General features: G+C 37.1%; 1 pseudogene; it reads left to right on the top strand.

Annotated features, from left to right (window-relative positions):
- The first annotated feature begins 2,077 nt into the window (after window positions 1-2,077).
- Window positions 2,078-13,098, top strand: LOC126616933 (heat shock cognate 70 kDa protein 2-like; annotated as a pseudogene).
- The last annotated feature ends 2,717 nt before the right edge of the window (window positions 13,099-15,815 follow it).

A 15,815-nucleotide genomic window follows, 5' to 3' on the forward strand; every position in this document is an offset into this window, starting at 1 on the left:
TGTTTGGTTCCTGTTAATATAATACTTTCCAAATAAACACATAATTTTGGTAATGTTTAGTTGAAATACAAATATACTTCATTGTAGTGAATAATGTAATTAAGTAAGAATTAATGAATATGCACCGCAAAGAATCATATGAGTTATAAGTGATAGACCTACACTAACAAGAAGAATTTTCCAACTCGCATGGTAGAGAAATCCCACATAAAGGGAAAGAAATTTTGCTGATTTTAAATTCTTATGATACAGTAAGTACGTATCGAAAAAATAAGGGTTGAAGGTGGATGTTATTTAATCTTGTGAACCATACGCTAACCTAGGTTATTATATGCTAAAGATACAGGACAAAAGGTGGGAATTCTATCCACTAATTGGGTTTTCCTTTTCTTGTGTAGCTTTGCTAAAAAATATAAACTATGGGTTCATAATTATTACGACGACATGGTAAATTACTGTGATAGGTAGGACTCTTTAAGTAGTCAATTACGGCAGATCAATAAAGAAAATATCTGTAACATGCCCCAAATTTTATCCACCTTTATGTCCCTTTTTAGCGTCACAAAATCTTCAACTTGTCTCCCAACTTTAGTGCCTAACTCATAATTCAAAAAACCAAGGAGAGAACATCAAAGTTGATATCATTAATTTGTCATTTATATATTATTTGAGCGAAGTAAGAACTAAGGATTAGCAAGCTAGAGTTTCGACCTTTATTTCTTTCTCCTGCTTCTCTTTTTCTGTTTAATCACCTTTTCTTTTTTCAGAAAGAGAGCCCATATGGTGTTGTAGGTCGAAAAATAGTATAGATTTTATCTTTTTCTGTGGGGCTGCACCACAATGGACGAGGGGACTCAGCATAAAAGCTTCAGCTTCGTCTATAAGGAATCTTCTTTACCGATCACAGGCGGTACGTAGTATATCTAAGTTTAATTCGAAAACCATACGCTGTTTAGGTAACATGGAAATAACGTACTCTCAATTTTCTACTGTCTGTATTTACGAATATGATCATGTAATAAGTATATCGTTAATCGTATATGGAAGTTTGCACTGTCAACGATATCAACTTTATTGACGAATATTGATAGCAAATATCCGTAAACTTTGGATACCCAATACCATATGGTCCATGTCCTGGTGTCTCTCTTTCCTCATTGTGATACAGCTTGCTGCCCTTTCCTTATGAAAGACATATTGCAACATACTTCAAACACATTTTTATAATGTTTTGTAAGGGATAATCCGCAAGTGAAAATTGAAAAGATGAATGTTTTCGATTATACAACTTATACAGTGAAAGTTTATTATTCGCAAGAATGAGTTTTGTGGTCTTCCACGAGAGATGCAAGTATTCTTCAAAGAGCAGAACGTCATACTAGCACCCACCTCCAAGTCCAACCTTACTCTTTTATTTTATTGTAAATATGTTATAACCAAGATGTTTTTAAATTTATTTAATATAAAAAAGTTACAAATTTAATATAAGAAAGTTTAACATTATTTGAAACGAACAATTATTTACAAAGAAGGATTGCAATGGCTGCATGCATAATAAAGTATGAAAAGATTGTAATTAAGTGATATTACGTCTATATAAGGATGAATTTCATTCAAGAGAAGATAGAGAGCTAATATCTGACTGAAGATGGTGAGAGAGCCAAAGTGATCCTTCCTCCATCGAAACCTCAATACTATACAACGCAATATGTAGTTAACTTATGGGGTACGTTATTACGAATTCTAGGAGCTAAATAAAATATAAAATAAATCAGACGCTAATTAATGCCTTCATATCATCAAGAATCCTCTGTGGCAAGAGGCCATGAAGTAGGAAATTGCTTCTTTACATGCTCAACATGCTTGGTTTTTAGTTCCTCTTCCATCACATAAGAATTTGATGGATCTGCTGTTAGGGATAAGGTAACATGAATGGTTAAGGGGTTTTCTCAAAGAAGCATGTAGTGACTACTCTGAGACTTTTAGTCCTCTTGTGAAATCTACAACTGCTTTAGATTGCCCATTATGGCTGGAAACTCCAACTCAAAAATGTCTTTTTACATGACATTAAGTGTACATGTCTCAACCACAAGGTATTATGCATAGTGCTCATCCAAATTTTGTTTGCAAATTGAATGAGTCTTAGAAACGATTCACAAATTTTTTGCCTCATTTAGGATTAAAATCATCCTATGCTGATTTTTCTCTGTTCGTGAAGTCTGATATAGATGGGTTTCTAGTTGTTCTGCTTCAGTATGTTGATGACATAATACTTAAAAGAGAATCATGAAAAATCAATTCAAGCTATTATGTCTCAACTTTCAACTGAATTTGATACGAAAGATTTAGGGTGTTGAGAGTGATGAATTCTATATTGGAGAAAGAAAGGATCTTGTATGTTCTTACAAGTGGTTGGGTTAAACTCCATATTGCCAATTGATTTTATGATGAAACATCAACTTTCTTCATGGCATCAGAGTAGGTTGTCCCATGTGTAAAGCCCAACGGTCACACGTGCTCCACGTCACCCGATTTGTGTTGTCAACGTATTAGGCTTGAAAATTCATCACACATGCGGTAGCGTGTTGAGATTGATTCCCACATCAAGAAAAGAAAGTTCCTTGCTATGCTTACAAATAGTTGGGCTACTCCCCCAAATACCAATTAGTTTTATTGTGGAACCTTAACTTTCTTCATAGGGGATCTGCACTATTTTTGGGGTCTTAAATTTGCCTATAGAAATCATGGTTATTTGCTCATCAATCTAAGTATGCTTTTGACATTCTTCATAAGGCTCAAATGTTTGATTATAAACCTTGTACTACTCCTTATCATCCTCATCAGAAACCCCTCAAGAATGGCAGTCCCTTATTCCCAGATCCTTCTTATTACTGAAGGATAGTGGGAGCTCTTCAATATTTGACTTTTACTCGACTTCACATAGCCTATTCAGTTAATCAAGTTTGTCAATTTATGAATGCTCCATTGGAATCACATTATCTTGCAGTTAAAAATATACATAGGGATCTTAAGGGCACTCTTGATTATGGTATCAGTTTTTACTCCTGGTACTTTAGATTTAAGAAATTTTTTAGATGCTGATTGGGTTGGGGATCCAAATGATACAAGACCAACTTTAGGTTGTGTTGTTTTGTTGGGTTCCAATCCTATCTCATGGAGCACAACGAAACAACATATTGTAGAAATTGTATGGATTACTCAATTGCTCATGACTTGCATATTTCATCACCTTATTCTCCTGTGTTACATTGTGGCAACGTCCTATGGCTTTGGAAACTAATCCAGTCTTGTATTCAAAGGCTAAACGCATTTAAATTGATTGTCACTTTGTGAGAGAATGTGCTCACAAGGTTCTTTATAGGTGCAGTTTGTTTCTTCTTCATATCAATATGTTGATATTCTTACAAAGGTCCCTGTTATCCTCAACTTTCTTTTCATTGTAACAATCTCATGTTTAGCTCATAAAATTGCTTAGTTCATAGATTGAAGATTGTTATCAGTTTTCATAACATTATAAAGTCAAAAGCAACTCTTTTGTTCTAGCTAGATTTTAATTAAATTTAGAATATTATTTATTATTTTAATTAGATACTAAGATATAAAGTATTTAGAAAACTAAAATAACTCCTATTTTGATTTTTCTTTATATACTGATTTTATGCGTTTTAAAGAAATGAACAATATATAGGCTATTCACCAAAGAATAGAATAGCTTTATCACCATAGGACTTATACGAGATTTTTTTTTTCTGAGCAAATCATTCTTCATTGCATAAGCCCATGACAAGTAATTTCCCGCTGGAAAGGTAGCTTTCATACCATAAAAGCCTGGAGGGAACCTAGCCACAAACAAGTTTTACAAACTCACTACTAAGATATATGTCGAACTTGCATCTATGCATTAAACCTTAAACATCTCATTGAACTTGCATCTATGCGTTAAATCTAGAACATGATCCAATCAAGTGTAAACAACTTTTACTCGATCAAAATTCTAGCCAAATAGGAGTTTACCTATAGGGTGGTGCTATCCATACACCAATTTTTACCTATCACACCTCTCTTAATTTCCGGCCGTCAGATCGAATGAATTAAAGAGAGGTCACACTTGGTGCGATGGCAAATGTCTTCGCCCATGAGCAGTAGGTCTCGGGTTCGAGACTTGGGAGCAACCTCTCCATAAATGGAGGTAAGGCTAGCCGACATTCACCTCTCCCAGATCTTGCGTAAAGCGGGAGCCTTGTGCACTGAGTACGACCTTTTAGATCGAATGAATTAAAGAAGATTAATAAACAAAAATTAACAAAAATGTGTGAGAAAAAAATTGGTGTGTGAATAACACTACCCACCTATATTGAACTTGCGTCCATGTGTTAAACTTACAACATGATCCAACCAAGTGAAAACAACCTCCACTTGATCAAAGTTCTAGCAGTGTACGGTTTCATTTGTCTATATATAATTTTGACCAAATCACAAAACAAATGAGAACTTTTTTTCAATGGAAAACCAATGCCATTGGGTTTTCCCAAGGGATACCAAAAGAGAAAAAAGGTTCAGATAAATGTTAAATCTTCAAAAGCATAGAAAATTTTAAGATGAGCCTCTCAAACTTGGTCCCATATGGCTCATAATAATGGACAAAAGTTGGGGAGTGGGGGGTTCTTCTTGTACATCTCCTGAAATTAAGAAAGCATGGGCTGGAAGCAACAGATAGGACGGTCGACGTCAATCTTTTTCAACAGATGCCTGTGGTCGGAAAGCCCTACTACCACCCCATCCACTGCTGGGTCCCAACTAGGAAAAACCGTCGTAACAATACCCTAGGGAATATATAGTTATATACGGACGGCGGAAGATATTAGTTCTTAACCTAACGCGTCTGAATATTCATTACGTGTTGCTTAAAAATTTATTTTATTCTTGTTTTTTATAGTTGTGTTAATGAACTTGATATACTGCATACCGATGTGATGTATCGAATATGCCTTGTGTATTTTGACTTCACCATTTAAGATTTAAGAGTATTTAGATGTTAAGCAGAGAATAACTTTCACATGGGAGAGGCATCTTTGAACCTTGCACTTTGATTCTTACACATGTATTATAATTAGATCTCACTTAGCAAGGACCATAAAATCAATGTCACTAATCATTTGAGTCAATGTTTAAAACATTCAAATTCCAATTAAAATTGATAATTGTTATTGACACTTCAAAAAAATCATCATATGTTCGTCTCTGGTGTGAGACCACTAACACCATTTTTATAATCATTCTTGACCATGTGATGAAAACTCAGCAATATATGTTTTCAACATCTTTCTTATTTCCCATCTTAATGTTTACAATAATTCTATTTGAACACATAAAATTGACAAATACATCTTTCTTATTTCCCATCTTAATGTTTACAATAATTCTATTTGAACACATAAAATTGACAAATTCGATGACACACTCTTAAATAAAGGTAGGTTCAACAATGATTATGTGTCTAAATAACAAAACTTGTTAGTTTATTCCTTGTATTTTTCCTTAACAAAGTTTTAATTTCAATTTTAATTACTTTAACTAACATTTATTAATTTGTACTTTATGCGAAGATCGACGTCTATGCATGGTTGGAGCTACCTCATAAATCATTTTGTTTGGACACCATTTAATAATATATGCAAATCATCGTGCTTCCTCCTGCTGATATTAATTTTTTAAATGATCAACGTGCAGGAAGATATTCTAGTTGTTTGTAAATCGATCCGAATCGAAAAGCCTGAAATATATATATGCATGGTTGGTTAGTGGTATTGGAATCTAATTCTCCATGCATTTTTCACAGAGTACGGCCTTTTCGCTCATTTCCATGGCAAAAGCTACAAACTCTACATGTGGAGAGATTATATTAGTTGGAAAAAGGAAGCAAAATTGCAGCCTTAACATATTCACTTGTCCATTTGATCACCCTCTATCATACAGACCCACAGGGGATAAGCTCTTTGCGCGTAAACAGATATGTGCGTGCCCCACAAGGACCAGTGCACTTTTGAGTTTGATATATGTAAATTATGAGTGAATGAGAAACGAATGGTTTCGTGGCTGGACCTAATTGCCAACTTTTTTGTTACAAACCCTGCATGGATCAAGCATTATAAGGGGGGGTCAACTACAAAAGCAAAGTTGTTCGAATCTCCATTCAATCTTAGCAAAACATGATATTCGTACCACTTCTCTATCAAGGCTATAGGGTGAAACAAGTGGTTGTGCATGCATTAATCATAGATGGCAACAAGGTGTCAAAAATAATAATTGCATAAGTTTGTAAAACAGGTGGAAAACATATAGGAGTAGGATTCTCTCCCCTCCTATTATTATCCCCTAGGAGGGGATGCAGTGGCGGATTCAGGAAATAATATTAGCGGGGTCAGTAAGAATAGCGCGTTTTTTTTTTACCAGAAATAGCATGCATATTTCCATTTCATCGAGTCTTGGTAGGCCTAAAGTCATTTGGAAAGACATATTGCACACCTGTTAATGTATGCAAGGGGCAGCAACCAAGGTATCCATGGACATTCACCGAAGTTCGGAGGGTCAGCACCCAAGGTATCTATGGACGTTCACCGAAGTTTGGGGGGTCAGCTGACCCCCCTACCCCTCAATGCATCCGCCACTAAGGGGATGGACGGGGAGAGAGATTAGGAGGTGAGAGAATCCTACTCCAAACATATATTTGTAAGGACAGTCATATAGCTCCTAGTAAAGTAATTGTTTATAGGGATATTTTGGATGTGGTCCCTAATCCTTAACATTCTTTGATTAAAACCTTAATAGTATTCAAAGTTTGATCAAGGTCCCTTGACTTTGTACACCTCATTATATTACTATTAATATTTATATTTTTATAGTTTTGACATTAATTGTTTAATATTTTATGAGATTTATAATCCCTCATTATAATACTATTAAAAATGGTTACAATAAAAATATTCAAACATTTTGATTGAATAAATGGATAAAAACTATGTAAAAATAAGAAATAAATAATGACAAAAGTGTTAAAAAAATTGGTACATTTCACATATAACAAAGTAGTACATTAATAAAGAAGAATGGGTACATTAAAATTAAATTAGGGTACAGATAAAAGATTAAAAATTATGAATACAAATGAATTTTTAAAAATATAGGCGCTAAAAGAAATTAATAAATGGGTACAAAATAAAACTAAAAAAGAAAATACTAAACAATTTTTAAAAAATGTTGCAAATTAAAAGTGGGTACAAACTAAAAATATAAATATATGATACAAAGTTTAGGCATAAAACATAAATATACCATATGTAATTTTTCTATCATTGATTAAATATACAATGTCACGTGATGGTATACAATATTCTATGGCATAACCAAAATTTTTAAATAATGGGATCATAAAATCAATTAAAAAGCTTTATTAGGCCACTTCGTCGAGTACCTAGTGAGTAGGCACCTGCCAATTCATGTCAACATATGTTGAAAGTTTATACCAACATATGTCAAAAACTACTAACACTTGTGGGCTTGTTAAGGGTGGATGCATGATACTGTGGAGTAATGTTGAAGACTGCCAAGGCTTTTCAACTAAAGTATTTCATACAAGAAGAGAGAGAAGGAAGACAAATATGATATAAGAAAATAGAAGAAGTAGGAAGATGAGGTTGTAATTTAGTTAACTTTAACTGTTTATAGGGGTCAAATACAATATACAAACAAATATGCATGGGGTTTTGAAGTTATTGGGGTTAAGGACAACAAATGACCCCATGCTAACTCCGCCACTATCGGTACTTTTTATTTGAATGATAATTATGTAGTACTACATTCACGCATAAGAACTTACCTTGAAGTGCAATAGGATGTCCATAACGCAAACACCCACTTTAATATGATTGTATGTTATTAACTATAACCTTACTATGAACTCACCCTTTTATGTAGCACTGCAAGAAAACATGCCTTAGGTGGCGACATACATTCTTCACATAAACATGTAAATTCGTCACATTTAATTATATGTGACAAAATTTTAGCGTCACCTATAGTCCATATGACGAATTTTACATTTGCCACATATTTTTAGTATATGTGGCGCCACTTGCGTCACTTACTACCAATATGTGTGACAGAGTATGAGTCACAACATATAACATTATGTGACCTATTTTTTCACCTCATATCAGATTTATAAGTGATGTTTTTGTCGTCACCCAATATGATCCCATAATGATGTTGTTGCACTTAGTCAACATGAAATTGTCACATATTCCTTTGATATGTGGCGCAACTTTACGTCACATATGTTTAAATCAAATACCTAGCTATTTAGGAATAATATTTTACGAATTAATTGTTTTTTCTTGTTTCACAGAGAAAATAATAATAATTGTTTTTTCTTGTTTCAAAGAAAAAAAAAAGAAAAAAAAAGCCAATTCATCACTGGCTCGTACCTTTGGCCTTGGGATCGATGGCAATCCATCTTTGTATCTTCCCTTTTTGTGCCTCCACCTTTTTCGCTATCTTCTAACTACCTTGGTCACTCTCACTTTGGTGAGGAGAATCTGCGCGGTTATGGTTACTCTCTTTGTCGAGACCTTTGTAGCATCTATGGCATACTGCTCAAACTTGAACCATTGAATGGCGACTGGCTGAGGTGGTGATTTTTGTGCTTCTTGTGGTTTTGTGTACATTGCAAAGGACTATGAAGAGGAATTAAACATTTTTTTAGGTAACTCATAGCAATACTTCTTTGTTGACGAATACAATATCATTAAAGGGTGGTGTGGTCTTTTCCTTGTGGTGCCTTTACGGTAGTTCTACAACTTGCAAGGTTGAATTAGTCTTCATGATTGTTAATATTCTTGTTGATTGTTTGTGGATCCTTTTGGCTAAGGAATTGTATCGTATTCTTGATGATTTTTAATTATGAAGTTGTGTTTCTTTTGTAGTATGTGACCTTTTGATTGACATATGGCATGTCTGCTCTATGTACGCTGTCGATCGTTCTTATTAAAATTTCACTTGATCTAAAAAAACAATAAATTTATCATTATTTTTATGTAACCTTGTATTTGTAAATTTTGACAATTATAATATAACCTTAATTACTTTTCGTTTTCCTATATTCGATCATGTCATTTTGTTGTACTAGATTTTGTGCGAAAAAATGATAAACTTTGTAGGTCATCAATATTATTCAAACTTAACCACATATTACTAGGTCTTAAGTTTTATTATAAAAGACCTTGGTGATATCAGGGGTAAAAACATTCCATATATTAATTGTATATATTATTTTATTTATGACCGATCCAATTTTGGAACATAAATATGGTTACTCCATAATTTATGCGAGTGTGAATATACAAATGTGACCGGAATAAAATTCTATTGACTAGGTCATATATATCTTAGTCCATCTTTAATGCACGATCAATACTCAAAATCTTACCTGCCATATAGTACTACGGTCTAGTGGTATTTCTCTTCACTTGTAAGTGAGAGATCTTAGGTTCAATTTTCGTCAAAGACAAATTTGGACCACATTATGGCTAGTCCATTGTGAGGCTTAACCTACTTCCCCACCTCTTAATGTAGAGAATAACGTTTGTTATATAAAAAAAAAAAAATTTAAAATAAAAAAAAAACTCAAAATCTGACCTTTATCTAAGATCCAAACATATACCCGCATGAGTTTGACTCAAAATTCAAATGGTGGACCTGCATGGAAGAAAGGAAAGAGAATCTACTTGAGTCCCACCATCCCTAAAATTTCTAAACATTTGAATCATGGCTTAGAGCAAAATTAAAAATAATTGCTACAAGTCTTATCCAGCATTATCTATAAACTCAAATTAAGAACTTGGAAATTAAAATTTAGGTTTAAGTTTAACACTGAAATATGCATGATGATTATATTCTTTGGAGATGATACAAGCCTGTAAACTATAACGAAGCCTTTTCATCACTACACATGCAGCTCTGACAGCAAATGGAGAGATGCGACTGCATAGTTAGCATCGTACCGATATTACTTAGCGGGTTTGCTTTATAGACTAGCTAGGAGCCTAGCTAGGAGGCGTGGCTATCCATACGAGAAAATAACTAGCACAAGCGCAAAGTTATAACTGAACTGACCGCTGCTGTGGGAGTGAGCAACTCTGCTACCAAAGATTAAAGCAGCTCTTTTTCGATCATGCATCAGCACAGCTTTAATCTGATCAAAAGAATGATCTGGACTGATCACCTACCACTGCTTCACAACACATGAGGATCGACCAAAAATATTCATCTCTAGATATAGATATACATATGTGTGTGTATCACTCTCTCTATCTCTCTCTCTATGCCGACAAAAAAAGTAATAAAATTTGAAACGAGGTTTAGTCTAGCCAAGACTGCATGCTGAGATTAGGATGAGAGAATTTAATTCACTTTAGTAACAGGCAGAAAACAACTACTGAACTGTTAAACCTGTAAAGAAATTTGTTCTAAAAGGAAAATGTACCGGTAGTTTTAAGCATTTACGTTTGTTTTTGCTTTACAATAAGCTTCTAACATTGGTTGCACCTCTGACGCGATTTTTTAACGGACAAGAATTCTAACTCTAGAGTTATTCAAACAACCAACAACCTTTTAGTGAAATTTTTCTTCATAAAATTAGCAAAAGTCCCGAATTTGAATCTACCATACTGCATAGTTAATGATCAAAATTAAGGGGTTAACAATTACTAGTGTGGTCGTGTGGTCGGTTCTTGGTAGGCTAAGATTGCAATGTTATAAGAATTGAACAACAAAGTTTAAGTGGTTCACTCCTCAAAACTGGGTTACGTCCACTGAGTCACTCATATTTTTTTACCGAAAACTTACCGATAGCGTTCGGCATAGACCAGTCTCCTTTTTCTATTTTTTTCTGACCCTTCTAAGGAGTACTCCTCCTCCTTATATAGGCCCTCAATGAGCCCCAAGTCCTTGGGCTAGAGTCTTCCACCACCTTTGCATGTAATGTGATGAATACGTAGACTTGACCTGCTAGCTTCCCCTTCGTCCTTTAGTCCACACATGGCGATGAAGTGACATTAGCTCAGGTCCACTTGCATGTTTTCTGAGGACAACGTGTACTGAGTGCCTTGCTCGGTCTTAGAATTTATGGGAAATCCACACATGAGTGCTTAATATATGTCAGCCCTTATGTCCCTTCATAAGCTCATGTTCTCTCTAGTGGCCACCACATGGCGTAAAGTTGGGGTCCAAGTAGGCATGTCCCGGTGTCCCTGGGACTTAGTGCTATAAAGTTGTCAGGATGTCAACTTGCTGTTAGCAGTCGAAAATTACTTTATGAGGAACACTCGACTTTATTGCTGCAAGAAAAACCAGACCGCATAGCGGTCGTTTATAGCGCTCAGGATCATCCTTTCAATTCCATTGGGTCTTGGTCTTCCCTTCTTCCCTTGGGCCTTTCTTCCTTCCTTCTTTTGGGCCTTTGTTTCTATGGCGCGGCCGTGCAAGCTGCCATTTTGAGCGGTGAGGGAAATGGGAAGGTGCAAGACTTGCTGTTGTTGGATGTCGCCCCACTTTCGCTTGGACTGGAGACTGCTGGTGGAGTTATAACTGTTCTCATTCCGTGAAACACTACTATTCCAACCAAGAAACAGCAGGTTTTCACAACCTATTCGAATTGTTGGAAATTTTGAGTAGAAATTTCATTGTCCCACATTGGCCATTCCCAAAAGGTTTTCTCACTTTATAAGGATTTGTCCCTTATAAATAGTGATTAGAGTGATAGACTATGGAGAATGAAATTGGGCTCAACCTTGGGATTGGGCTTTGGGGTATACTAATTAATTAATAATTAATATATAATTAATTAACAAAAGATGAGCATTGGCGCGGCCGTGCAAACATCCGTAGAACTACATGCACTAAGTAAGGACAAAATATCTACTTCAAGGACATTGCGGTACGCAAGCCTCGATCTTTAATTTGTCTGTTCAATATTATTGCGCATTGTACATACTTTGTTAAAATATTTATTCACATTTATTATTTATTAGCATATATAAGTTTATCACAGATTGTTAACTTATCTCCAACAATCTTGGAACAGATAGATAGATCAACAATCTGTGACTGTGAATGACGATGTGCCAAAATACTTTGTTAATATATTTATTAGCATTTATTATTTATTAGCATATATAAGTTTATCACAAATTGTTGACATATCTCCAACACGGATAACCAACCCGGGGTGTTGATCAAGTATATGAGGGACAAAGAACAAGAACCAGAGACAATAGCTTGTTGCGCAAGTTTGAGCTCTCTCAGGCATTCCTCCTGCTCCAAGAGGCGTGCCTCAGATCATCATTTGCTTTGATGTTGATGCGAATGTTATCTTAAATGTCGCTGCTGAGGACAAAACCACCGGGCATAAGAATAAAATCACTATCACCAACAACAAAGGTAGACTGTCAAAGGATCAAGAACATGGTTTAAGAGGCCGAGAAGTACAAGGCAGAGGACGCGGATCACAAGAAGAAAGTGGAGGCCAAGAATGCACTCGAAAACTATGCATACAACATGAGGAACACGATTAGGGATGAAAAATTGGTTCGAAGCTCAATCCGACAGACAAGAAGAGATCGAGGATGCTGTTGAATAGGCCATTCAGTGGCTTGATGGGAACCAGCTTGCAATATGACGAGTTTTAGGACAAGGTGAACTTGAGAACCTCTACAATGTTAAAGTCCCACATCGGTGGTAGGAAAGGAAACCAAGGGGTTTAAATATGATTACCCCACTCTAACTAATACCGGGTGGTAAAGGTGAGGATAGTATCAATGTCGTTAGAGTGAGGCGGGCCCGGCGATCCAAAAATTCCAACATGCAATCCCATCATTGCCAAGATGTATTAGGGTACGGGTGCTGATGCTGATATGGGTGGCAGAGCTCCTGATAGCTCCTCTAACGGCTTCAGGTAGCGCTGGCCGGACCGAATATCAAGGAAGTTGATTAAGATCAATTTCTTTAGTTCCATGAACTACTCTTTTTGGTTTAGTCACTGTATGTAGCTAGATATCTACCTTGGGAGTGTAGTTTTAGGAGAAATTAAGTTCACATCCTTCCTTTTGCTACTCCATTGATTAAAACCTTATTCTTTTTCAATTTTTGATCAAGATCCTTGGTATTAATAACATCATTAATTATTTCAATAATAAAATATTATTATTTCTAAATATATTCATTTAATGTTTGTTTATACCATATTTAGGGCCTCGTATTTAGATCTCGTACAAATACTCGAGGGACTTAAATGTAATTATGTGATAAAGGAAGCGGCAAATATGTAATAAGTGAGAAGTCCTTATTCTATAAAAGGACCCTTCACCCTCATAATTAGAGGAGGCCATTTCTGGAGCCTTCTCACCCCTCTCACAAACCCTCTCATTACAAAGGTTCTCTCCCTCACCTCTCAGATAAATACAATACAATCAGTGTGGACGTAGCCCAAACCTTGGGGTGAACCACGATACATCTTGTGTTATTTACATTATATGCAGATTCATGATTGGATTTACGTTGTTCCAAGACCTCCGGTTTTATGCATCGACATTTGGCGCCGTCTATAGGAATCGATACGAAAAGCTATGTCGGTTCTCTCTCAATTTTTCACCTCCGCCGTGAATCTGCACAACCCAGAAACCCAAGAACCAGGAAAACCTTCGCAGACTTTGTAGTTTTAAGAAACCATCCAAAAACCCATTTTCCATCTCTCTCAACAACACAGCTACCACCGCGTCTTTTCATGTCTCGGATAGTGGGAGACACATAAAGAGAGAGTGTGAGAGAGATGGAAATGGATGATCAAGTACTCCCAATTCTTGATTTTTCAGATGGTCTAGTGTTTAAGCAAGGGAGCGAATAGTGGAAAGCTGTGAGGATTATGGTTGCTTTCTTTGCTAGTGAGGGATGAGATCCTCATGAAGTTGCGTGAAGAAATGGTGACGGCCATGAAAGCTTTGTTTGATCTGCCTGAAGAGACCAAGCATAAGCACAAGATTTTCAAGCCTTATCAGAGCTACGAAGGCAGGAGCCCGGTCATTCCCTTGAACGAAAGCTTCGGCATCGATGACGCTTGCCGCCTCGATGCAGCTCAGGCCTTCACCAACCTCATGTGACCTCAAGGAAACCCTGCTTTTTGGTGAGCTACTGTAGTGTCGAAAACAACGGCGGAGGCGAAGACATTGCCAGAAGCCGAGAAGAAGAAAGAGCAGAAACTACCGTACTCAGTGAGTGAAAACGAGCTCTCTTCGATTCGAATCAAGTTCAATGATCCTCGCAGGGAAGAAGGAGCGAGGCCTAAATTTATGGGAGTTGCCGCCGGTGCTTACCACAGTTTTGCTCGTGGCGACAACGACGTTTCCGATCTGCTGGGCTCCGAACCGTCCTGCGTGGCGACTCTCGAGCCGCTGCTCCTCCAAGACGCTCATTTCCTCCTCTGCTGGACACGACGATGCTCGTGAGACGGCCATAGTTGAAAAAGCAAGTAAAAGGCTCAAACTCTTCCCAGCTTGGCAGCTTATCCAGCGTCCCAGCTCAGTTCAACTCAGATCTCAAACTGTTCTACATGATAATGGTAACTGCAGTTGCATCACCTACCTATCCAGGAAATGAAAAGTTTCCATCTTCCGAGCGTGTCAAGTCTGGAGTTATAGTTTTGGATCTTTATGCAATGATTCACAAACCTTCTCATGATTTTGGCTTAAAACTCAGTTCTCGTTGTTGTTTACTCTGCAGACCTCAAGTCTGTCGGTGGTGAGTCGGGACTGCCCGGCCCTCCGTGTCTTCCCCAAAGTAAAAGCAAAAGACAATTCCAAATCGTAGGAAAAATCTCCTACGGTCTTTCTCTCAGCCTCCCAAGGTCGCCGCCAAAAATGGCGGCCGGAAAGCAAAAAGCTCCGGCGCCGCCGAAGCGCAAAGAAAATAAACTTAAGGGTCTGGTTCTACTCCCTTCTACTCACACTCCAGTACGGAGCTCAATCTCTCATCTCCAAACGCTTCACCAGTAGAGAAGTGATCGTGACGTCATCGATCCTGACGTGAGAGATAGCTAAGATTATCTGTGCCCTAATTTTCATGGCTAGAGACGGCAGCTTGAATAAGGTGTACAGAGAGTGGACGTTGGTTGGTGCACTGACCGCCTCGGGGCTTCCCGCCACCATTTACGCATTGTAGAATAGTTTGCTGCAGATTTCTTACGAAAACCTTGATTCGCTCACCACCCTTTCTCTCACCACCAGCGTGCTCCGAATGCCCCAACTCCAGGAGCACCATGTTTTCCAAGGCAACAGTTGGCTGCTTCGACGCAGATATGTCCCACTCCACCTGTTCCAGGCTTTCCACCACATGCCATGTACAAAGTTGAACCTGCAGGCATTGCTGCCCCCACTCCTCCACTGTTTTTGTCGACAAAAGCAGAAAGGGAAACACAGAACTTGAGTGTCATCTGCACTCTGCAAAGAAAAAGCAAAAGTGCAGCAAAAAAAATTTAAAAAAAAAAGTGAAGAAGATAAAGAAAAAGCAGACGGGGTAATGGCATAATTATGGGCGTGACCCATTGAGCAGATCCTGCCCCCGGCAATTGCCAGCGGCACATGCTATCCAACCATCTGCCATACCCACCTTCAGTAGCTTTATTTTTGAAATGATGTAATCTATTTTTCTTATCTTTCGGAGACATTTGTATAAACCCCATTAGAGGG

This window comes from Malus sylvestris, chromosome 3, assembly GCF_916048215.2.
Source record: "Malus sylvestris chromosome 3, drMalSylv7.2, whole genome shotgun sequence".
Classification (NCBI taxonomy): domain Eukaryota; kingdom Viridiplantae; phylum Streptophyta; class Magnoliopsida; order Rosales; family Rosaceae; genus Malus; species Malus sylvestris.